This window comes from Melospiza georgiana, chromosome 5, assembly GCF_028018845.1.
Source record: "Melospiza georgiana isolate bMelGeo1 chromosome 5, bMelGeo1.pri, whole genome shotgun sequence".
Lineage (NCBI taxonomy): Eukaryota > Metazoa > Chordata > Aves > Passeriformes > Passerellidae > Melospiza > Melospiza georgiana.
Genome location: NC_080434.1, coordinates 30299272 through 30325600, shown reverse-complemented (window position 1 = coordinate 30325600; position 26329 = coordinate 30299272). Strand labels below are relative to the sequence as shown.

The 26329-nt window shown below is 37.7% G+C and overlaps 1 protein-coding gene across 5 annotated transcripts in view; it reads right to left on the bottom strand.

The window, feature by feature from the left end:
• Positions 1-26329, bottom strand: part of DCLK2 (doublecortin like kinase 2) — a 79525-nt gene that overhangs the window by 36345 nt on the left and 16851 nt on the right. The window lies entirely within an intron of this gene.

Here is a 26329-nt window from a genome sequence, read left to right as displayed (position 1 = left end):
ACTTGGATAATGATGTTATCCAAGTAATGTATGTCAAGAAGGACTGGGATTTCAGAAAGAAAAGATGGTTTATACATTCTCTGAAAACACTAAACCAAATAACTTGAAAAAATCTCCATCCTCAGAAGTCAATAAAAATCACCTTATGAAGGAGCAAGTGTCTGCTTTCAAAACAGTTAAAACCAAAAAGCTACAACAAGAAATTCCACTCATTTTAATTCCCTTGCGAGGGAAACAAGTGTTTGCAGGAAGCAAGCTATTTTTTAAGATGTAAACGGATTAAAATTTTAATGTATAGTTGTTTCCCTTTTTTTTTTTTTTTAACATTGCATGCCCACATGAAATTTAGTAGTGGAAGTTAAAATCATTTGGTAAAGCCATGAAATCAAAGAAGTAATACAAAAATCTGCTTTTAGAGAAACCAGCCTCGTTCTTTCCCAGATACCTGTCAAGACCATTTGCCTGTTTCACCCACTGTGATCACAGCAAACACCAGCAGAAGTACAGGGAAGGCTCTCTGGTGCCCGCAGTATTCCAGAGCCGCTCGGAATGCCCCTGACCCCGAGCTCCCCGCAGGAACTCCGGCACAGGGCATTCCCCACCAGCACTGGGGTTGTCATGGCAGCTCCCCCAGGAGAGCAGCCAGATCCCCAGCCCAGAGCCACTCACAGCATCCAGCATTTGTGTCACTGTGTCACGCAGCCAAAGGGCCACAGCCAGCACCAAAACCCTTTCATTGCCCCCTTACTGATGCAGGGACAGTTTGCTCTCATTATGAGAGAGATTTTCAGCTCTGCCTGAAACTGCTGCTTTTAGTCAGCCAAAGAGGCACCAACAACTGGATTCAAAAGGCTGCACAAATTTAAGAGAAGTTTTGCCAACTTGGGATTTATTCCTCTCTGCTTAATAAACAAGAGGACTCATCATCATTTCCACAGATTTCTGGAAACCAGCTGCAAAGCCAACAGGAAAAGCTGTGAGAAACTTCCAGAACACATCACGCTCACCCAGAACACAGCAGCACTGGCAGGGCATGGGCAGAGATGTTCTGTGAGGTGCAAGCCCACACTCCAAGTCCCCAAAGCTGGGAGCCATCTCCACAAGCTCTGCCTGCCCATCACTGCTCCTGCTGCCCTTGCAGTGCTGTTTCGAGCAGGCTGGAGTTAAATGTTGTCGTTTAGAAGTGCCTAAAATGAATCTTTCTGTTCTGATTGTGAGCCTCACCTCACCCCTTAACCCATCCAGTCTAACAGCTGAACTGAGAGTAAAGGAGGAAGGAATGACAGATTTTATGTCAGAGTCTATGAAATACACAAGCAGCAGCATCCCTTTGTTGTCTGCAGAGCAGTTCTACAGAGTGAGGCTCAGATCTGTGCACAAAAGATGACAGGAGCACCCTTAGAAATGCTCTGGAAAATCCGCTGCAAACGGCTACTAGGTGTGGGAATGAATAAGGAATTCTAAAAAACGTGTAATTCCCACATATCCCTCCCCACATGTTCATGTACATGAGCTTCCCCAGGCAAAAATACTCAGGAGTAATCCTGAGTGCCAGTGATGAGATAAGCTGCTGAAGGTGAGACACAGCACCTGTATCTTGGAGTTCAGGCTGAGGGCAGCCTGTGCCTGCTCCCATGGGGTGCGCCTGAGCCTGTGATTCCCACCTGACAGTCACACACCAAGACACATTGCTGTAAAAGTATCCACCTTACTGTAAAAGTGTTAAATACAATTATAACTGAAAGCCAGATAAACACTGCTATGAGAAAGCTTTACTCAGATGCTTGCTATATTCCAACAGGGAATACTCAAAGTTTCCCTTCTCCCCACAAATATTTCAGAGTGGCTACACCTAAAATACACAAGAATGAGAAAAGTATTGAACAAGTGTATGCAGCTTAGAATAAAGACCTGCTAAAATTTTCCAATCCCAAATCACCCCACATTATTAGGTGAGGAAAGCATTTGCAAAATTAAATTCATGGAAATGCATTTTTATAAAAGCACAACCTAATAGTTATTTTTCTAGGCTTTCAATGTAATAAAGTCAAGTGAGGATTTCTCCAGGTGCAAACTGATGTTAAAATGAAGTCTTCATCTCCTACAGAATTAAAACAAATGTATACACAGCAAATAAAAGATTTTTGCTCAGTGCTCAAACAATTACTGAGTTGAAATTATTAACTTGTTTGCATGTAATTTTGAATGCTGCAAGTCCACCATGGTGTAACTCACAAATCACATAATTCCATTCCAAAGAATATCTGAACTTAGGTCAAAGGAGAAGGGGTTTTATTACTTTAATCAGGATGCAATCAGTTCAGAAATTTATAAGCAAAAAATCTTGAAAAGTTTGGTTTTTTTTAAGTTTCATTAGCTGTGGGATCTGTGCATATGAATAGGATGTCAGGTATTCCAGAAAGTTAGGGAACAAGATGTAGTTTATCAAACTAGTGTATGGTGCTTCTCTTTCCACTATCCATCCATAATCTTACCCACTCTTTGTCCCACTTAGTGCTAAAAGCACTTTTCTGTTGACTTTGCATGTTTCAATTAACATGTTTAAAATGTGTTAAACCCTATTTATTTCTAAATGCAACACTCTTTCCCAGACAAACATTGCCTGTGACCTGGTAACTACACTGCTATCCCTTTCATTAAAACAAGAACTGACTCACTCATGCTCCTCTGACAGCTCAAGGCTGCTCAGGTTGTCTTGCTGCACTGCTTTTCTTCAAAATACGTCTCTACACACAGCAGAGTGGAGAACGTGTGAGTGAGACTGCATTGGTTTCGTACTCAGTCCTTCCCTCAGAATCCTTTCACTGGCATTCTCTCCACAGCTTTCTGAGACCATGGGCAATCCACTCAGGGCATCCCTGCCTCTTGATGGGCTCAAAAAATACCCCAGCTCAAAGAATGAAATCTTGAGACACTGGGTGAAGTTTCTGACAAACACAAAGACCTCTCCTAGAGAGGCACATGTGACTAAATATGCACTATGTTACAGGAGTGTCAGATATAACAACAGCTTGTAAGACAAATACTGGTCAAAGCACTACCAAATCTACAGCTAAAGGCACAAAAAATGTGATTTTAATGCAGAAAAAACCCCACAAACATGGGGCATTGAAAAAGAAGGGAGAAAAACACATCTCTTTGAAAAATCATACTCCTGATCCACCGCTGTCTACTAGTGCAGTGCTTTAATGTCACATACACCCATCTTATTTACCTTCCACAATAGGCCTATGTTTCTGACAAACATTTAAAACCAAAGAAGTTTGCTCTTTTTAAAGAAATACTCCTTCAGTCAGGTCAAGCCAGTGGATTAGAACATACAAATTGTCATCCATATGGAAATCCCTTTCCCCTTATCACCACACATGCCTTGAAATGTGATTTACAGCAATCCCTACTTCCACTGCATCTAACAAACAGAAGATACATTCCCTCCAGAAAAAACATTAATAATGATCAACTGTTTATAAATAGAATTAAATACGTATTTATTGATTGTCCTTTATGATGAAGATACAATGGGCAAAAAAAGAAACAAATAGATGAAGGTTTATCCAGAAAATATTCTTCCTAGAATCTTCAGAAGAAAAATAATTTTTAAAGAAAGGGAAAAAAAAGAGAGAGAGAGAGAGAGAGAAAGAGTGTGTGGAGCCAAGGAGGTTTTATAAACACTTGAAAAATTCCTGGAAATTCAAATTCCCAGAAATCTGTAGCACTCAACAGAGTTCTGTGATCATATATCAATAGTCCCCAGCCAGAAGCTTGGTGGGTAAACTGTCTCTATTCCAGCTTCAACAAATGTGCTTCATTCTAAATGTAGAAGGAAGGGCTATAAAGACAAATAGTTTGGCTAAATTTACTATGTCTGATTCCATTGAAATAATCAGCTACAGAACTGCACAGTTTAAGCCTGAAGAGCCACACCCTGTGTCTGGGGAAAGCTTCTCTGGATGACAAATTCTCAGCACAGCTGAAAATGGATATAAAACATCAAACTTGAAAAAACACGAGACATTATACATATTTGTTTTAACAAAAGAAGAAATACTTGTATCTGCTGATTTCAAGAACACAGGATATGGTGTAAATATTTTTTAAAAGGAAGCACAGAACATACAAGGCAGAAAGAAAACAAGGAAATCTAGCATGCACAGCAACAGCTGGATTTGTGAATGTATTTTCAGCTCAGCAGCTGAGACAGGCATTTGAGGCTGAAATTCTTCAAGGACTACAGTGGTTTATTTTCCCCATGAATTGCTGAAAAAAAACGAGAACAATTTTTTAAACATCAGCATGACAAATCTAGATGCAACCTCCCTGCTACTGCCTTAATTGTGAGGAGTCTCCACATTTTTTGTAGGAAATGCTGCTCCTCTGACTGGGACAGATTATAACTGTGCTGCCCTGGCAGTTCTGCCCTTTGCATCAACTCTTCTTCTGAGTGAGCAAAAGTAAAATATTTGTCTACTTTACCAGTCAGGTCATATTTGCAATCAACATTTTTATTTCCTCTTTTGAAATACGTTTAGCACTGCCACTTCCTCTTCACTGCCATTCAGACTTATTAAAATTCTTGCAGTGTTTTGTGAAGCTGCCAGCCTTTCATTTCCAGGGTTTATGGTGCAAAATGCAAGGAAAGCATCCTGCACAAACAGGTCAGTTGTCTGTCTGCCATTTCAGCTCCATCACCAACAGGACCAGGCTTAACTTTCCAAAGGAAGTTTCCTGTGGGCAGCCTCAGGAACTCAAAAAGGAAGGTGAAAAGGGCATTCCCACCCTTCCCTACTGAGTACTGTGATTTTCACACAGGAGTTTTTACCTTGGAAATTCCCCTTGGTTCTGCTCTTTCTCAGAATAACCTGACCAAGGGAAATGGGGGATGTGTTTTACCAATATTCTCAATTAGTTACTAAGCCATCAGTGACCTTCATGACTACCCAAGAGGCACACAAGAAGTTCAGTACTAAATTATGGCAGCTATTTGCCCGGTTATCCTGAGTCATGTCTTGTGACATGTCTTCAGTGAGGAAATAGCCAGATGGGTAGCTTGAATACACCCAGGAAGGAGAAATACTGAGAAAAGTCAAACCAATGAGACCATGACATGCCCTTTTAAGAAATACTGCAATTGCCAGTATTCTTTCTTTAATTAACAACCTATTCACTTCACAGAAATGACAAGGTGTCAAAGGCAAGTATGCTAAGCAATTTGGGAGCAGGCAAAAAAGAGAAACTGTTCAAGGGCCAGCAGCCCACACTGTACACAAGCACAGCAACAAAACTCCCTGCTGCATCAGATCTGTAGTAAACCTGGAAAATCAGGTCAGACTTGTAGGATTCCTGCTGGTGTAATGAAGAAGCACTTGACACTTGCAAAAGCTTCTGTTCCTCACCAGCTTACGTGAGTCCCCTTTGACAGCTCTACTACAGAATCCCTCTGGGAATTCCCAACGTGCACAAAACTACACACACCAAGAGAAGGGTAGGCAAGCTGCTAACCTCTGACTTAAGGCTTGACAGAGCTCAAAAGCTGCAGAGACTGGCCAAATCTGCCCAAAACAGCTTTGGGGTAGGCTGGGGAGCCCTCAAGTCTGAGGACATAAAGCTGTGAGCTTGGTAAGACCCTAGACACCCACACCTTTCCTGCTGGCCATAGCCATGAGGACTGTGCAAGGCACCACAGTAACTTCCCCAACAGTCAACTCCCATGAGGTCATTAGCAGACAAGAAGGGACAAAAATCCCTCCTTTGTTCTCTGGAAATAATTGGAATTAGGTCAAATGGCTCTTAATTTCGGAGGCTCAAATGCACAACTATTTTGTCTGCAAAGGAAACATGAAATACGGTAACAGATTGGATCATGCTGAAAGAATACAAAAGTATCAACTCTGCTGCAAAATTTAAAATTCATTACTTGATCTTCTGTTACATGACTGTGCATCTTGACCAGCAAAATTGCCTCAGATATTAAAGAGCATGTTGAAGGTCCTTTTCCTCTAAAGATAATTTAAGTACTTCACTTGGTTTTTGGTGTACTCTTACTCTAAAATTCCTTTTAAACCCATGCCATAGGTTAATTTTAAACTTCACAGCAATCCCACTGCAGTCAATGAAATTATTCACATTCATGAAGCCATGCACAGCCACAGCTTGGGAAAGGTCTGAGGGCTTCCTCAGCTCTGCTGGACACTGCAATAAACTATGAAATGAATGCAATTTCTAGGTCAGAGCTTCCACAAGACATTGTCCAATTTACCACTTGAGGTTTGGCATCTTGCATCCTTTTGTTTTGTCCTTCAAGTTTAATAAATTCAGTAAGCTGTGAGAGAAAAACAAAGTTTTCTGTTTCTAACAATTTGTAAATGTTGAATTTGTCTGTCTTGGATAAAGGGAGCTCATTAACCTATTTAAGAAAACAGAAAAAAGGGGGGGGGAAATTGAAACAAAGACCAAAATGAGAGCAATTCTTCTAGGTCAGCTTCTTAAATGACTATTTAATCAGTGGCTGTGTCACATAATTACAGTCACCATTAGAAAATGAACCTCTTTCCACTGATATTCCATGGCAAGGAACAGCAGTGACAAAAGGAGAAGACAAGCCCTTTCCATCCCACAGGGAATCTAAGGAGTAAGAAAGGAAACAGAAATGTTAAATCTTTGCCTGCTGCCTGGTAAACAGAAAAAGTCTGGCAGAGAGCCCAGGAAACGCCTATTACAGTATGACAATGCAGAAATACTGAATAAACAGACTAGTCAGGTCACCACAACTCACACAGCCCCACAGCTGGTGGAACAGATGACAGAACAGAGCACATCTCACATTTTAGTTTTTAATCTCAATTTCAAAAAGATTTTTGCATAAATTTTTTTAACATCTCAAAAATTTAATTCTGAAAATGAACACGTGGAAATACAAGATTGCATTTGGGTGTGATTCAAACACATCATCCTCACTGCAATGGAAATGACAGAAAGAAAAATAAGCTGTAGGAATATGCATAAGTTAAAGTGATTTCCTACATGTATCTATTTCTTAAGGACTTCCAGTGCAGTAGGACTTCCTGGCAAGGTCTGCTCACCGGTTTTTCCAAAGGGCAAAATTGATCTGTCTGCAAAATGGCATTTCAAATATTCAAACTGAATTGCACTGATTATGTGCAGCTATTTAGATGTCAGAAAGTAACAGTTGAAATGGACTAAAATTCTGGAAATCTTGAATAATTTTGAATCACTCTGTACAACTCATCTGTCTCTGTAACACAAAACACCCCTGAACAACCCGTACATCAGCCTGATCCACTACTTCAACAAGAGTTGATAATTTCAGTACATTAAACAGTGAAATGTAATGCCATGCTTCTCAGTTTCATGAGTTATACAAAGAAACAAAAGCCTTACTAAACATGCAGTAAGTGGAAATTGGAAACAGAAAATTAGCAAGGGCAGCTTGTGATTGTGAACATAATCCAGTTTGTCTGAAGAGAAAAACAAACAAGAGGATTTCCTGATACAAGACAAGGATCTCTTTGCCCATAGGTGCATTAATCACAGCAGCTCACCAGTCAGCATTGCAGATTCTCTCCTTAAGTGGCATAACTGGGAACCCTAATACAGAGCCAAAAATAGCACCTGACTTCACACAGCTAACCTTCCATCCCACCAAGCAGCTAGGCTAAAAATAAAAGCTACTTGTTTTATGAGAGAACATTAAAAGGAAAAGGGCACATATAAGGACAGATATCTGGTTCACCCAATTTAATCAAGTCTTACTGATTTAATGACACCCTGTTCCACAATACAAATGCAGTTAAATTTTAAGTTTTACCATTTTTTTTTCCATAAAATCACCTATCCTGCACTATTATAGAAATCATGCCTTTGGCTAATCACCCTACTTGTAAAACATGGCATCCACATAATATGGAAAACTTTAAAAATCCCAAAATTGTATGGACAAATATTCTATGTACTTTCATTTTTTTTGGTTCTTTAGATCAGAAGAGTTTCTGTAGCATTAATCAATAACCTATTGCAATCCTAAGTTTCCAGTGTTTATGGGCAGACAGTTTCCTGGAGACATTACAGAAGATGCAGCTCTTTAGATGAGAACTATTTTTCCACAGACCACTAAGAAACCCAAACTCAGTTTGTGGCCAGTGCAGAAAGAAAAAAAGAAAAGGCATAAATCTGGAAACGTCCTTTGATGACAGGTACAAATAATTTTTCATGACTCTTTAAGCTTTAAATGAGAGATTTATAGTTTTACACTGGAACAGGTTGTCCAGGAGGACTGTGGGTGTCTTATCCCTGGAGAAAATTCAAGGTCAAGTTGGATGTGACTTTGAGCAACCTGATCTAGTTGAAGATATCCCTGCTTGTTGCAGAGGGGTTGGATTAGATGACATTTAAAGAGACATTCAATTGATAATTCTGTGATTCTATGTTTTTCCTATGGCTTGAATGTTCATGCAGGAGCTACTAAATTCAGTTTTATACTCAAATTCTATTAAAAATCAAATTAAGTAATTCTAAGGCACAAAATATTAGTTGACATGCATGATTCACTGAAATTTAATATTGTTATGTAGAGATATAAAAAATCCATTGTTCTCTTAGTTCCTGTGTCAAGGGTTTCATCTTGCAGTCATTCAAAGCTGTTTTTCATAGCACTGCAATGGGAGGGGAAAAAACTTTCAGTGCTGTATTAATTCAGGTCTCTCTCTCAGTCCTTTCCCCTTCACAGATACTACTTCACATAACAACAAACTTGATAAAGTCCATAGAGCTCCTCACAGATTGAAGGATGCTTTTCACATGTATTTTAAGTTTTGGTAATTTAATGTTATTTTAGCCCTTAAGACACTTCATTTATTTACTGTTCTATTTGTTTCATCATAACAACAACTGTACTTCTAACTAAATTCACAGTTCTATTTTTGTAATATTACCTTGCAATGCTAACAGCTTGCTAACCAGCACACACAGCTTTTAATGATACTTGATTCTTGAAGTATCCTCCTCAGTTAACTGCAAACACTGGAAGAAAATTCAGCTTATGGATGTTTTCTCTATGCACCATTTCAAACAATGACATTTCACAGATGAAAGGACTGAAATTCTGTGTAAAAATACATCCATATAAAGTGTGGAGGCATTTTGTGCTCAGCAATTTAACTTCCTTGCTTACTCTGCTTTGCCTGTCATGAATTATTGAGGTCTGTTGTACTTGCAGCTTTATGCAAAAACTGGAACAGCTATGCTGGGCTAGGGGCATCAAATAAGAAAAATGAGGATATAACTGATTAATAAAAGGATGAGAAGCTCAAAAATGTGAAAAAAAAATTAATGTACTACAGGAAATAGAAACTACTTTTTATCTTGCTTTCAAAAAACCAGTAGAATCTCATTAGCTCCCAACATCAACCAATATTACTTCCAAGTCTGCTGCTGCTTCTGAATTGCTTTAATAAGCTGATAAACAGATGTAAAACACATTTGAAGACATGGAAATGTGTTTGATTTCATGTTCAGACAGCAAATGTATTACAAATACACTTTAGGTACTGACAAAAGAACAGATGCATCAATACTGTCAGACCAGAAGAAAAGGTGTCTCCATGAGTTTCTCCTTAGAACAAAACCCAAAAAAGTGCTGCACATGCTTCTTCTTAATATCTGGAAATCTCAGTTCTTCCTTTTAACAAACTTCCACAATTTCAGGAAGAAGAGCAAAATGGATGCCCCACCCTAGATACACAGAACCAAACCCCTGCCCAATTCTCCAGATCATTTAAGAGCACAGATAAGAGGAGCTAAACCCCATTTATCAATCAGTTGGCTTCTGTGGCATCTGCTGAGGCTCATTTTAAAATCACACCACAATACTTTCATTGCTATACTGCTATTAGCAGACTGGAACTCAACTTTGGTGAGCTAGGCAGAGGATTTAGGTGACTCAGTACCTTTTATTTTCTGAGTTAAATGCTGACTCAGGATGGGTTTTTCTTTAGTTGAAGAGTGAGTAGATCAGAAGGCAAAGATGCTTAGAGGGCCATATTCAGCAATAGGCTGCTAAATATTAAAAGCCTCTAAAGTAGTCTGGATGACTCTTTCTGCTGAGCCAGAAGAGAAGAAATGCTGCTGAACACTGGAGGCATCTGGGTAGCATCACCATGTTCTATGGACCTCTGTATCAATCACATCAGAAGTGCTTTCAAAAGGCATGAGGAAGTTCATTTCATTTTGAAACTATTAGCTCAGAAATCATTAATTCTATCTGGAAATAAATTTTCAGAGACCAGGAACAAGACTTCATAGATTGTTACTGAAGATCCATTTCAAAACCTTTATTATTTTTTCTTTCTTTAAATAAGGTACTTTTAAGATATATTCCAGGTTTCCTCCTTCTGTAAGACACTGAACTATGAAGTATAGACTGGACCAAACACAATCATAAAACCATAACATCAGTAACAGTGAAGCTCAACACTGAAGATTTCAGCTCAACACTGAAGGCTCTGCTCAGAAAGCAATGCTGGCATCCTTAAAGAATTTTCACTTTCTTCCACTTTTATCTGGCATAACTTGAATCCATGCATTCTTCCAAACTCCTAGTGCTCACTGAAGAGCAAATATCCCTTGTATTTACACAGAATTATACATTTATTCCTTGTAATACAAACCTCTTTTGACTCATAAAGCCAACTTACATAATGGGAGGCCCAGTGCAAAATTTGGGTTGGTACAATATTGAGATTCTGGCCGACCAAACCTTTTCAGTGGTTTGGCAAAAGCTATTTTTTTCCAAGATTCCATTCAAGATAACTACTGCTAAACTGACAGTCTCCCAAGTTTCTGCTTTTACAATAATAAAGTCAGAGTTCACTAAATGTATTTTTTGTTTGAGGGCTGCTTTTTCAATTAACTCTTTTTCCTCTATCTAAAAAGGATTTTAGAAGCATTAATACATTACTAAAAGACATTTCAATACAGTAATAAATGGGAATTGGGGTATTTTTGTTAATTTCAGGGGGGTTTTCTTGTTAAATCACCAGTTCATGAAGCATTTCTTCATACTTTGTCTGCAGGATGCTAAACACCCCATGTATTAGACTTCATTACTTGCAGTGCATTGATTATATTTTTTCACAGACAGAAAACCAGCAAATGCAGCAGTCGGATCTCTTCCAAGTCACATCGTGTGCAAAGCTAGCTAGTCTATAAATTGGTGATCACCTATTTCTGGCTAAATAAACAAACACAAACAACAAGGAAAACCTCATCTGCCTCAAGCTAAAAACTAAGACCAGGCTATGGAAGTGGAAGCAAAAGTTATTCATGTGATTAATGAGAAAAAGTTATATTGCTATATCAGTAAGAGTAGTTATGAAACAGTTTTGTGCTACTGCTTCACCATTGTGTGGAGTTTTTTTCTGCTTAACTAGTTCTCTTTAACATCTTTATGTATCTATCAAATCTGTTTCCAATTTTGATGCAAGAGGAGTTTTCAGAAACATTACTTAAACTGCAAATATAGATAAAAATGCAAACTATGTTTCAGTTTACAACAAACTGGGAACAGATGAGGGCTGCAATGCTGCACAACTAGTGACAGGACTTCAGTGATACAGAGGCTGCTCCTTGTGTTCCCGACCCTAAGCTGGTCTGTGGCACCTAAGAACAGCAAATGCAGCCTCAGCAAGTGAACTGCATTGTTATTTTGCACAGAATTAGAAGCTACTGTAGCTGCAATGTTCTCTGGTAGCTTTAATTCTGTTTCCATCACAGCTCTCAACACATGGAATTAATCAAGGTCCAGCTCAGTGTGCCCAAATCCAAGCTGCAGTACTGATGCTTTTGCTTCATACTGCAATTTAAAGAGATTGTATCATTTCAAAATGGCTCAAAATGCACCTATGACTGGAGCTGATGGAAATACCCATGCAAGTAACTGGTGAATGTTTGGATTACAAGGTTTTTTCATCACCACCATCAGGATTAATTTGCAAAACACAAAAAAAAATTCCAAAGTCCTTCCTCATTTTCCTGAAAAGCAGTGTCCTCACCAAGACTAAGCACCCATCAGATCATGACATAAAGAACCTAAAGGGGTATTTAAATAGTTTTAAAATTTATTCTGTAATAAGAATACCCCATGCAGAAGGGAGGTCTGCAGCACAGCTCCTTCCACAGCCTGCACCTGGGTTAGCAGTGGCAGAGAAAGGCACATTGTGCACCACAGTCTGCTTGCAACAACACAACAAAAGGAATATGGGCAGCCCCTTGATAGCTCAAGAACATAAGTCCCTGCAGCCAGCAGCAGCTTCTCTTCAGCAGGTACTGAATCTGCTCACAACTACACAGGCTTTGAAGCAAACACTGCACGGGTTGTCCTTGTCACACATTTGTGACCACAAATAACAACACAGCAACATGGCATCAAACTAAATTCCTGTTTTCTGCAGTCAGGTCGAGATTTTGTTGGTTTCAGCTGCATAAAGTACACAATGTCTGGAGAAGCATCATAATTTAAGCACATACAGGGATTTTTCTTTTTTTTTTTTTTTTTTTTTTCCTTCCTGCTAACTTCCATTACACATATGGCTTAATACAAAGTTAGTTGTCTGATCCTGAAGAAACTGATTAAAAAAAAAATACAAACCCATTTTTACTAAGATTTTTAAGGTATTTTGTGTCAGAAACACCTGAATACTTGTCACTCTATTTCTCCTTAGACCACAAGAATCATACTCTCCAAAAGCAGAAAATGCTTCCATAGGTATGATTCCTGACATTCTCTCCAAATGCTGGAATATCACCAGCCTTGAGATAATGTAGAACCATAAAAGGCTAAAACAGGTTCTTAAAGATGCCAGAATATCACCTTTGAACCAGTTATAGTGAAAGATTCCCTTTGCCCTGCCTGCTCTTACAAATCAGGAGAATTTCTGTCCACACTGGAATCCCAGTTAGAATTTAACCATTCTTACACTTGTTTACAGCAGCATTAGCCTTAATCCATTTAGCCACCATTGCTAAAGCAGGAGTAATAGTTGTGTGACTCGTCCCTCATTACTGAGGTTATTGGTGTCCTTATTTCTACTCTCAAGGTCTAAGGCTTTTACAGATATTCCCCAGTGCTTAAAGAGCTTCCTAAGCAGCTTCTGGGAACATATGTTGTTTTTACTAGCTCTGGGTAGAGTTTCAGTGTGTGTGCCAAGCCGACCTCCTTGGGGCCCTGTCAGTGATCAACTGATTCACTGTTCAAAATTAGAACCCAAGCCCAGCTACTTTTGGCAGATTCACTCTGTGGGAGAACCTTGATTTTTGGTCTGTGCTCAGCACATCCAACCATAGTTATTAGATTTATTTTACTGTGACATTCTCTCCAGTGGTTTATTAAAAAGGACTGGCATTACAGAGCACTCTGTGCAGTGCCCTGAGGTGTGCTGGAAGACACCTGCCTGACTCGCAAAGACTTCCCAAACAACAATCTGTCTTAACAACTGCCTTAAAAAAAATACAGAAATAATTTCTGTTGCTACAAATAATCTATTTGATATTAGCAATAGCCTTTTTGAATTCAGTTGCAAGTGGAAAGTCTGAGGCATAATAAGCAATGTCACTCATTTACTCCCAAAATACAGTCATAATGCTGAAAGGTTTTCTAAAAAGCATATACTGAAACAATAGAATATTTTTCCTCCTTTTCCTGAGTCTCCCTAAAAAAAAATACTTCTAGTGGAGATGCAGACACCCAAGCAGGGAATTTTAAATTATCAGTGACTACTTTTCTATTCCTAATTAGTTTTTGGAAACCATCTGTTTTCTGTGAACACCATGTTGAAACTGCTGCTTAGAACACCATATGGAAAAGTTAACTGCAGCTCCAGGAATCTACGGCTCATCCTGCTTCTAAGTATTCTATAGAATTCTATGTTTCCCTGACAGGCTTTTCTTTTGTGGAAAGAAGGCTGTAACAGTAATTTTTGTTACAAAACTACTTACTAGTAAAAAGCAAACCCCAAAACCACAACAAACTGCAGTAATTTTTACACAAATGTTTACATTCAATAGATGACAGTCTGATAATGGTGCTTTAAAAAGAGGAAGGACTATTAATAAACACAGAGGAACTCAAGCATCGTGGAAGGACTGAATGCTGCTTTTTGCAGAGCTGCATTTATGTCTAAAACTCATTTTTATAATTCCTTTATTGCATCTAAGGTCTAGATCAAACAAAACAAGCAGCTCAGAGCTGTAAGTGAGCAATAGATTCTCTGGACTCACACTGAGTTTTCTCAACTCAGTATTTATCTGTATGGATATTCCTGAGAGCATCTGGAGAATGCTGTAAAAGATACGGCATGAAACGCCTGTAGTACAAAAATCAAGTTCATTCAAAGTTCCTAGTCCTCCTGGGAAGATTCTTTTCTCTGATTTGGTTGACTTATTTGTAATACTTAGGATAACTCTAAAACCAGCAGGCTTAACAAATGAAAACCACTTCCAAAACAACCCACAACAGAAGTGCAATCTCCCCCTACACACAGTTACTCATCATATGCTTCATGTTTAATTAAGTGCTGTCAACTCAAATTTAAGTTTACACACAGCCCCAAGGAATGTTCAAGTATTGCCCTGTGCCTCAGCAAGTTACTGCTGTGATAAGTCTGTGCAGGGAAGCAAAAAGCAGTAAGACTCAGCAAGAACAGAAAAGCACAAAAATTTAAGAGTATTGGGAGTTATGAAAATAGCACTATTTCAAACATACACATTTCACCTCTCTCCAAGCTCATATTAAATATGGCAGGAGCACAAGTTTAAAACATTTTTATAATGAGAAGGTATTCTATGTTTTTTAACAAGTGTAGAAGTTAAAAAGTAAATAATATTAATTTTTATATGCCTCATAGGCTATATGCAAATGTATCTACCCTCAGTCTGTCACTGTGCCACCCTCTTGGTGATGCACTTCAGGAGTTACTGCCATCCTCTGCCAACTCACATTTCCCAGTAAATAGTGACTTGTTTTCTCAAAATTGGCAAATTTTATTGATATTCTAAGAATAAAATATTCTAAAATTAAGATTTTTACTTCAGTTAAGTAGACTGAAGTAAAGGCCATATTTATTGTGTGTCATTGTAAACTCCTTATATCCAAATAAGTGCAGAAATCCCCTATGGGGATTTATTGTCTGCCACATGAAGTGGCAGATGCTGCATCAGCTTTTTCTAAAACTGTCTGGTGACATTCTTTTAAAGAAACACTGTAAAAGTGCATTTCATTTACTCCTTGATGGTGCCTCCAATCCCCACCATTCTAGGGAAGCACAATTGTTCATTCCTTACTACCATCAAGCTTGGGACAAATTGACCCGAAGTAAAACTTTATTTTAAATTCACTGAACTGAGTTCAATTAGGAAAAAAAAAATTCTTTTGAAAGAATTACCTTTCTGTGCAGTAAGATTATAATTACATAACATGACTGGCCAGAAGCATCAATATTCCATCAACTGAAACCCAAGAAGAGTTTTTCTCCAAGCTGCTTCTCTTGGTGAAAAATACTTACTCTTCCAATACAACACTTATTCTTCCAATACAATGTTTTAAATAAATTTTACTACAGTCACAGCCAGAAGTTCCCAGTAGCTTTCCAACAGATTTGCCATTAAAAGATTTTAAAATTACTCTATACTTTGCTACAACAACAAAGGAAACCCCAAACAATAACATCGATACCACTAGCGTACAAAATACACTTTTTACTACAATTCATTCCACATTGGAGGAAAGATTGCAAGAGAGGGAGGGGAAAACGTAAGTGAAAATTCTCAGTGAAAATTATTTATAAAAAGCTCATAGCATCACTGTGAATAAAGTCACACCACACCTATTATACTATAGAGAACATGCAGATATAGGTACATTGATGCAATTTTAGAATTTGTTTAATGTTACACTTACCTTTCGGTAGAAATAGTATATTATCAGTAGGAAAACCAAAAAGAATATACACCAAATATACCAAAAAAAAAAAAAAAAAAAAAAAAAAAAGAAAGAAAAAGCCTTGGACATTCAATTCTTTTAAGTGGGAAAGATGGCAAAGAGTGTTGAAGCAGGTAAGTTTATCCCTCAACTCAAAGGCAGAACTAACACCTTGCCCAGACACACATCCATTTAAATACCTTGCCTAGCACACACCAGCAGCCCAGATAGCAGGGGAAAAAGGGGAAAGGGGTATAAAAAAGCCTGTCATATTCAGACAGAAACCACATGGGGGATTTCCAAGGCTATCTTAATACTTCAATAATGACATAATAATGCTGCAATAGTGGAAGCAAAGCAACAAGACAAACGCAAATCAAATCCCATCACAGAGGTGATGGAAAAGGGTCACTAAATTAGAGGAAAGCAGATACCAAGTTTCTGCAAAAGAGGTGATGCACAGTAAGAAATTTGCAACCAGCAATTTTATTACCACTGTTTGGCAAATGAAGAGCTTGTCAAGTGCTCCATGCATATCCATGAACTAGTGAAAATATGCAGGTATTTTTTGAAAATTAATTTCTCAGAACCCTAATTCTGACCTAGCAATTTAATTTTTAAAATAATTGGAAATGTTCATAAGTTCACAAATCTGAAGAATAACCTAATACATCAAATTCTAAGAACTCTCAGCCAGATTTAACCAAAGAATATAGGCTAAGAGAATATTAGAAGTGAACAATCTGTTTCAAATATAATTTTTATTTTAAAAAATTCTGTTGTTTTGAGGATACAAATTCTGAAAACAATTTTATGTATTTAACAAAATACAAACTCTCAAACATATATATATATAGATGTATGTATATAGATGTATGCAGAGTAAAGAATGCTACATTTCTCACTGAAACCTGGTGATTCACTATTAGAATACAAGTTTGCAAATATTCTATTTCACAGAGAGCCTGCACTCTCTATTATAGCAAATGATAATTTAAAAAAGTAACTCTATAGAGTAAGACAAAGTTATAACTTGTTCCCTGTCATCTGGGGACAGTTTACACAAACATTCTACACAAAATTACAAAGTTATACAAAATATCTAAAATATCTACCCTTAGCTAAAAATAAGATTTTTTGAGTGTGCTAGTCAGACTGAAAATGACTCATGGTATGAAGGAATATGAATCATCTAAAACATTTTGAGACTAATTATATGTGAATATATAAAGCACTGAGAAATAAATGAGTTCAAAAAGAGCCTCTAACTTCAGACTCATCCCTAACAAAGTCAATTTACAAAAGAAATATTAATATTCATTCCGCATATCACACCTGAAAAGATTTTTTTAGTTCACTCCTCAGTTTTGAACGTCATTTAATCTTTTTTTTCCATCATGAAATGAGAAAGTGCTGTAATTCTTATCAGTCTACTAACATGGATTCACAGTGGGGTCTGCATGGGAAATCCCAGTTTTTCCCTCAATCCTTCCCCAACGTTTACAGCAGCAAATAATTTCTGTTCAGAGCAATGATAATTTTCACAATATATTGCCAGTAATCTATATAAACTTTCAATAGCATTGAAGAGAAGGAAGAAACAGGCACTACAATGTTGGGGAAAGGAAAAGATTCCATGTAAAATATAGCTCCATTTCCAACTATCAGCCAAACAAACTGGATGACCAGGAGTATTTTGCCTCTAATGCACATGCGAAGGCAAGAGAATTTCACCACTAAACTCAGCTATAGATGAAGCAAAAAGCAAACCCAAAAAAAGCACATGAAAATATTTGGAAGTACTTTCAGATACAAGCCAAAAACTTGAAAAGGGTGAAACACTGATGATTCATATTCAGAAGGAATACCCAGAGACCTATTCTCACAGCTTTTCCATAGTCCAGAAGAACATACCTCAGTGTGCATGGAGCATTTGTGTCCAACCACTGGAGAACAGCCACAGCAGGTATACATCTAATTTTTCTTTGTTTACCAGTTGACTTTTATAACTTATTTTGTGTAACCAGAAGAGTATGTACAAACAATTTTCTACACAACAGCAGTATTCTCCATAGGATATCAAGTTCCATTTCCTCTCCTCAGGGAGGCTCCAGGATAGGACTAAGTTCCATTTCCTCTCCTCAGGGAGCTCTTGGTAAAGAAACAATGCCCTCCACTGCCAGCCACCAAGTGAAGATCTGCTGACAGAGCTAATGCAATGAAAGCTGCTTTTATTGCTGAGTTAAGAATCCTTATTCAAGTAATATGGATAAACTGAAGTTTTCAATTTCAGGTAGGTGTTTAGAAACTTTTGGGTTTGCATCTGCCTCCTAAGAGATAAAGAAAGGAGGTTTAAGTGCTGTGATCTGGCCTTATAAATTCCATGTGACTAATCATATTTTAATAGCTTTAAAACTAGATGTGCTTTTTGCTTAAACATCAATCAGGCTGAGTTTTCAGGCATGCTGTTCCCCTATACTTAATAACTTTTGCTAGATATAAACTTTTGTTTATATCCAAATGCTCCATGTAAATCTTATTTCTTACAAAGGACTGTGACAGAGGCTTCAGAAAGCCTCAGATAAAAATAATATAAGGTCCTAAACTACCAGTCATTTTTAAAGGCACATAGTCTCTCACTACTTCTGATGATTTGATGACTTCCTGTTAATATGTTTTTGATTTGTACTGAAACAAAATATCTGGGAAGTCCTTTCCATGTCCATTACAGTAGGTGCGGTGTCATTCATACTTTATTGTGTAGACCTTAAATGAAGATGAAAAAATGAAGTTCCAGAATAGAAGCTCAAGGAATAGAAACTTAAATTTCCAACTAATTATTGTCAAAATATGTGAGCAAGCCATGAGAATTCCTTTGGAAATTGCAGACAAATGTCTATCCATAAGAAGTAATATCAAACATTTTCATTCCCCCACTAACTTTAGTACTGTTCTAAAATTTGAATATTCAGTGACATATAGATAGGAAGAAAAAGAAGTTATTGAGATAAGCTTCACAAATACATTTTTTTTTAAATCAAATGTTTGAGAAGTAGAAGATGGAAAAAGTAATGTGTAAAGTGTGCTGGAAGAAAACCAAATGTATTCACGTGCCAAACCCAATAAAATCTATAAAATAATTACTAGTTTCAAGAGTATTCAAAGGCCTCTCAGTCCCTAAAAACTTCTCAGAAAACAGCTTTGCACCTTGGACTGAAACTTTTCTCCTGGGCTTCTTGATGTTTTGTGACAGAAGACAATGACGAGGTTTTCACACATCCGATTACCAACGTCAGTCCAAAAGCAGAAGCAAATCCCTGCCAGGTAAAGGAAGATTAGTGCTTGAACCAGGAGTGTGCTCCCAAGGAGGTGACAGACTTCCAGAGCTGCAGGTAATAACACCTCTCTGATACTAAAACTCCAGGAAATTGTATTGTTTGCGTATGAAAGTGAAGGAGGAAAAATACAGAGCTTTGCAAATGAGATTTCATCATTTGTTCATTGTTCCCTTAGATTTTACAAGATTAGAATATCCATTTCACTGCATTTTTGCCTTAAGTAAAAATATAAAGGAATATATTCTATTTTGCATATATATATTAAACAAATGTTAAAAACATGCTCTAATACAACAGATTAGTGTGGAAGAACTATGGAATAGACCTTTCATGGGTATCTGCAGACAGATTTCCCTGCTTAATCCCCCAGGGTCCAGGGAAGTAGAAAGAATACTTTTCCCTTCAAGACAAAAATATCAGCCACAAAGGGAATAGCCAGAATAGTTGTTTTTAGAGATGGAGGGTTTTTTGAATCAGATGTTCAGGACACCAGGGTGTCCTCTTTGCAAATTAAACCAGAACACTTTCCAACTTCCAAGACTTCTCCAGACTTCTGCCTGTACAGCCACATGGGCACATTTTAAGTGTCTGCATTATTGGGTCCCTTGCAAAACACAGGGAGAATGCCTGTCTCTCACAGTTGCTCTTCTCTTCATCAACTTTATCTTGGTTAAATGAACCAGACCCTTGATTTCTTTAAAAGAGGAACAGCAGATTTTTACATGCAAGGAAACAGCACCTTCAGAAACAATTTACAAAGAGGATTTTGGCTCTTCTGGTACTCTCTGTAGCATAACCTTTTTTTTTTAGCTAACTGGCCTGTTTTCCAATAATTTTATCCATAAGACCCTAGGTACATGGTGAGTTGAAAGTAAGAGATAAGATGGGAAAAGCCAAGAAAAGCCAAATCTACTAGCCAAAAATTCAACTTCCCATTTAGCTTAGAAGTTATATTTATCCTTTCTTGCTTTCTTCTGAAATATTTTGTTTTCTTCAAGAAGCCTTTCATAAATACAGAGATGTTCTGCACCATGTATGAGTAAATAAAACACCAAATAAATATAAACAAAATAAATATTTAAGAATGTGGCATAGATTGCGTATTTGCACAACAGGAAAAAAAAGAAAAGATTGTTGGCTCAGTGAACAAGTGCTACAAGAACACTGACTTTTACTGCCTACACTGTAAACACTGAGTTATCACTCCCTCCTATGCAAAGCTTTCAATCTGCAAGCCATAAACAGGGTCACTGTTCCTTTTAAGTGCTGGGAAGCTCTTTGCTTTTAGGAACTGGCTTGTGTTGCTATGACTTTAATATTGCTTTTCCATCTGAGTCTTCAGGTTTCTCTGTTTAAAGGTTCACTGCAAATTAATCAGCGAGCAATATTTTAAACATTAAAGACAAATATTCCTTTCCTCTCTCCAACAAACTGTTTCATGTTTCCAGCCATTAATTTAGTAAGAAACAGAACATCGTTTTTCTTAGCAACTGGTACTAATATAAAAGTTCATATTTTAAGATTTGTCGTGCTTCAGTAAACTTAAGAAACACTAGCTGATTACAGCCAACCAAGAAGCAACTACAGATCCATCAACCTGACAACCCGAAGGCCAAAGCCTAAAACTAGAAATTCTGCTCATTATGAACAGGAACGAAGAAAATTCAGCATCGAAACCCTTTCATTCAGGGTTGGTAAACAGCTTTACACTGTAAGATGTAGCAAGATTCTTAAAGAAAATTTGCATGTTAAAATGTTATAATGTAAGAACTGTTTGCTGAAGGAACACAGGGTAATTTGATTACCGGAAAAAAAAATTCCAAGATCTCAAAGTAATGAGGAACCTGTGACACAAATCCTAATCTGGCATATGACAGCTGCAGAATAAATTCAAAAGATTTTTACCAGACTAATTATCTGTTAATGGGCAGGCTCAGCGGGACATAACAAATTCCCAAGGTTTAGTTTCCAAGCCATGTGACCCAATCTCTAGCATGGCAGATGGCAGACAATGGCTGCATACCGCTCTTTTATTCCAAGAGCTCCACACCCCATTTCTGCAACCCATCACTAAAATTATTGTAATCATACATCAACAAAGATACAACGCTACTGCTGGTGACACCACCACTTCTGCAGGGATTGTTTCCCACACTGTGCACCATGTCATTTTTATTAAGTGCTGTCAGCTCTCAGTGTGAGCGGACAAAAATTGAAATCCCAGTAGGATTTATCTTCTCTATAGATCCACAAAGACTTCAGCAAGTTGGATGTCACTTTTAGCAGGGGACACATGCTTGCTGTTAGCTAAAATATCAGCAAATTTTTCAATTGCCACGCTGTAATTTAAAAGTGCTGACTTCACACCACGTTCTGATTTTGTGTTCATTTTTAGAAATAATCTATTATTTTAACATCACATTTCACCAAGCTGCTAGTCCAATGGCAATGGGTATTACTGCTAACATCTCTAAACTGCACCTTGCTGGAAAAGATTAAATTCACACCCAGAGGACACCAGCCATCACACTCCAGGTAACATTAAGGCACAGCCCCACAGCCAGAATTGTGCATCCCTGTGGGAAGGAAAGAGATACGTCCTCTATTCTATCTCTACTGTATTCTGGGTTATTGATCTCCAGAAAGCAAGAATAGGACACAGGGGCTCCCCTGCTGTGACAAATTCTAAAGACCTTTGTTCCAGAGGGCCAAGTTTTCTAGGGCTAGACTGTGGCTGTTTCACATGGCATGACCTTTATTTTTTGCATATGCAACAAAGCTGAAGAGCTTCCTCAGCATTATTGCTCACTTCAAGTTTAACACACTCTTCTGAGACGACTCCCTAGATGTTCAATGCTCTGTTTCTTTTTCAATCCTTTTTCTGCAGCACCTTCAGCATCACAATTTTGCTGCTTTGAAACAAAATCCTTACAATTTTCCTTTTTATTTTTCTTAAAATTATAATTGTACTAGTAATGTGATCCTCTGGCAACTGTGAAAAAAATTGTAAATACTCTCCAGGCTAAATCATAAACCCCACATTATCTGCCTGTGTATTTTGCACCACGGCATGTAATGAAAATGCTTTGGAAAGTGTTCCATGATGAATATGTACAGAAAAGACTTCTGTACTTTCATATTTAGAGTATTTTTCAGATTGCTGCAACTATGACAGGGCAGGGTTAATTTCAGGTTGCTTTCAGACAAACACTTCCTTCCACATATAACTAGAGATAGGAATATTTCTATGTCCATGAGCAGAGGCCAAAATTATCTCCTCTGCTCGAGTTTGCTACTTCCTCCTTCCTTCTAGCAATAAACAGCCCTGGCTCCCAGCTCTGAGCACACCAATTGGAGGTCTGACCAAAATACCGTGTAGCAGTGTCCATGGATGAATTCATTTCCTGCCATACAGACTTCCTGAAGATTACAGCCGCTTTAATTCTTTTGTTCTCAGTAAGACTTGCAAGGTTTGTATCCCACACTGACTAGACACAGGCATCTGTCCAGAGCTGCCCTCTGAAACAATTCCAGCCTCCAGCACAAGCTCAGCTTCCCTTAAGTCACGTTTCACATCAAACATTAGAAGAGGTTTGCTAGCATTAGCATTACAGTTAAAATTTACTTTAACTGTAACCCCTGCTGGTTGAATTCTGTTGGTTGCAGGTGTGTACACATGCACACTTTAATATTAACAGATATTCTAATTGTCATTTTACCTTCAGCTTAACAGATCTTCCAAAGTGGTAGATCACTTTTAGTTACTGAAAACACTCAAACCAAATCAGTTTTCAGAAACCTTAGAGACTGCTGGACTCGAGTTATCTGCTGAAAACAGTAATAAAAAAATCATCTCTTCATTGTTCTTATTTTTACTGTGACTATCTACCTTCAAGTTCCACAGCATCTGATCTTTACTGTAAGCCTATTATTTCTTTTTCTATACATAGGGAAGACACGGAAGTAATTTTCTTTTGCTGCTAGGTTTTTTTTTTTTGTTTATCACCCCAAAAATCTTGTTGATTATATTTCTATCATCTCAGTGATCCCTTTTCCTTTAATCTTTCCTCATAGAACACGTTTCCTTAAATCTTTTTACTCCTTTCTGGATTTTCATAATAAAGCTGTCTCTAGCTGGCATCATTGCATTGAATAGGACAGAGCACCTGACACATATATCAGGAACAAGATGATTGACTGTAACTTCCACATGGATGTTGGCTTTTCCCTCCTGTGCACAACCAGTGACACCATGAATTCATCTCCACATCTTCAGCTGTGATCCTTTACCACTTCAGCCAGGACACGTGGCATTTCTATCTGCATTGTTAACAACCAGTGAGTGCAAGATTACTCAACCTGCTTTGTCCTAAGCTCTTTTTGCAGTTTGTCAAGATTCTAATCTTCTGTTGTCCAGGCTTCCTGTAGCTCATCTGTATTTATTAAGCACATCCTCCATCCCATCTTCCAGGTCATTTCCAGAGACTCGTGCAGACACACATTCATTGACCCCTACTCAATATGAAATTCCAGTTTGGCAGTGAGTCATCCATAACCACTGGGAACAGCAATATTCCAACAGTGCATTTGGTAAGTAGTGCATTTTTTCTGGACCATGCTTCCCTAGCTGACTGATGAGAAAAGACAGCATGAAAAAAACTTATTTCAGATACAAAGAAGTAGCCACTATTGTTTTCCTCCCCTCGTCTCTCTCCGCAGTCAAGTCATTGATTCATAACTATGTCTTGTTAAAAAGACCCCCAACAAACAACAAAAAAGCCCCCAAACCTTCCCAAAATCCCACCTCATGATCTCAATTGAAGCATCCTGTGTTCAGAGCTCAACCCAAACAGGCAGGCTCCCTGAAGAGACAGGTGCTGTGTCAGTGCCCTTCTGGTCTGTAACACACATAAAAGTGACTGTACAAACATGACTTTTTACCAAACTACAATTTTTTGACTTCCAGGTGGTACAGGTATTCTACTGCTACATATTTCCTCAAACAAAGGGAGATAATCCAGCCAACCACAAGAAAGTGATTCATATTACTGCTCCATCAATTTTTTGCCCTAAGAGTTAAGTTTGTTCAGCTCAGCCTTAGGGACCAGCATCATATCTAAGGAATATCAGCTGTAAGATCATTAGACTCATGCAGAACTCCTCTAAACTGCTTTTCAGGGTTTCCCTATGCCCTGGAAAGTAATCTTTAGCTCTTCCATGCTGGTTTTGTCTCAAGTTGATCCAGTGAATAATGGCTCTTGACATCTAGTATGAGTTTTCCTCCGCTCTACTGTGTGTATATTTTCTGATTTAAACTTCACAGGCCGCTTAGTTCCTACTCTCTTGAAAAATATCTCTTTTAGAAGTTCCATTCCTTTTCTTTAAAGACAATCTAAATATACTTTCTGGGTTCATTTCCACAAAATGCTTTACTATTTCTCACACGTTATTAATTTGCGGACTCCTGCCAGCTACAAAACCTCCAAACAAACAAACTCCAAACCAGCAATAAAAATGCCTCTTTCCACAAAATAGGCAGATTCACTTCTTTTTCATGTAGATATGAACCATGAATTCTGAAAAGCATTTCTATCCAACATATCTACTCTTTGCATAGTTCTATTGGCAATCATCTCCACAGTGTCAAATCCCCAATCACTCTGCTGCACCTTGGCAAATTGTAAATCCCTTTCTGTAAGCTGACTCTACCACTTGTGACCCTCAGACTTCAGGATGAATTCAGGGCCTAACATTGCTATTCAAAATCTTTAAGTTAGCTGAGGAAAGACTCCTTGCCCACAAATTCCCTCTGTGGGATCTGCAATGCAGAGAATCACTCTCTGCAGCTGCCACTGACATTCCACAGTAACAATATATAAGCCTTATAAAGAGTTGTGAGCTATGTGAGGGCTTAAGGATTTCTTCCCCTCATACTTGCAGAATAATGCAACATTTCAGCTTAAAATAATATTTTAAATTTCAGCAGAACTAGAACTGAAAAAAAATAAAGCTGGAGATTTCTCTTCTTGCAAAATTGCTTGTAGCAAAAATTCAAACCTGCGCCATTTCCAATACATTTGTACAGTGTCTGTATTAGGTTAAAGTCTGAGATGGAGGATAAACACTTGATTTACTTTGGTAGCTTTCAACTAGAAATTATGCCTGTTAACTCTGAAACAAGTTTCTATTACAGTTGTTTCTTAGCCTGCAATGAGACATCAGCGATGTAACAGCATAATTAAATGACAAAAACACAAAAAGGACACATCTAGAGCCTGGTTGCTTAAGGAACATCCTCTTTTAGTAGGAGAGAATTGAACTAAATGGAAATATTTGCCAAAAAGTACTTAACTGAAATAAAATTATTTTTTTAAAAAAATCATCTCATACAAGTAGGACTTTGCCAACAAAACAAAAAAACTAAGAAAAATGAAATTCATATGTTCTAAAACTTCTCTCAATACTAAACAGTAAGATCTCTACTGAGATTAAGATTGTAGCAAAAGTACTGTATTAATGGAAATTTGAGATCTGAATGACTAAAGCCTACCAAGAATATTGGGAAAATCTGTTACAATAATAAACAAAATCTCTCCTGCTCATCCCTTATTTTGCTTTCTGCCCTCTGTGATGGGTATGTTAAGAGCAAAGCAAATACAAAGTTTTCAAAAGCTATCTTCTCTATTAAGAGTTTTTGAGTCTGCCACTAGAGAATAAAAAAATCACTGGGAGGAGAGCACAATGAGTGATAAATACATCCACATGTAGTAACTGTTTTCTTCAATTACCAATTTACTTTTAATGAACACTTTATAAAAAAAAATTCATTACCAGAAAATTGGAGAACTTTTGGTTCCAGAGATAGCCCCCAATATACCCATCAAAAAAGACTTTCAAAATAAGGCTAATTTTTGGTGCATTCTCACTCTTTTGACAACAGAGTATAGAAAAGGTGTCTCATCCACCTTTTCAATCCTGTCAT